Here is a 589-nt window from a genome sequence, read left to right on the forward strand (position 1 = left end):
GGAATTCACTTCCACGATGATAATGTATGCATGATATGTCATGATCATCCACCTTACACCAATATCCATCCAACATCCTAATCGGAAATAATCGAGAGTACAGGTCCCATACCAAGCCGCTTTGTATGCACCCGAAATAACATATCCTCGCAAGGATGTAAAAATAGATCGATCGGTTCCCTCAGGAACAGTCCTACCCGGACCTAGGTCGTACAAACGCTTTCTGGGCATCCCTCTCATCGATCTCGAATGCAATCCCGGGGTTGTCAGAGATTGCCTAGTTTGGCCTGTGAGAACTGTCCGATCCAACATGGTACCTCCCCAGGAATACAAGGGACTCGTCTCACCCAGACTCTCCCTCAAGACACTGTTGGCGAATCACCGTCCAAACAGTGCCGTCTGTGCTTACATCACGGTGCTCTAAGTCGTCCCGTCATTTCCTCTCCACTACTTCATGGTCACAATGCAATGCATTCTTAGACAAAGTCACATGCAAATGTATTAATCAAACACATGATCGGCCCATCCTTAAGCCATCTCCCGACAAGGAATGCTTCTCGTGGGACCCGATAGTACGTCAACCGTACAT

The sequence above is a fragment of the Lupinus angustifolius genome, chromosome LG20, assembly GCF_001865875.1.
Source record: "Lupinus angustifolius cultivar Tanjil chromosome LG20, LupAngTanjil_v1.0, whole genome shotgun sequence".
In the NCBI taxonomy this organism is placed as follows: Eukaryota; Viridiplantae; Streptophyta; class Magnoliopsida; order Fabales; family Fabaceae; genus Lupinus; species Lupinus angustifolius.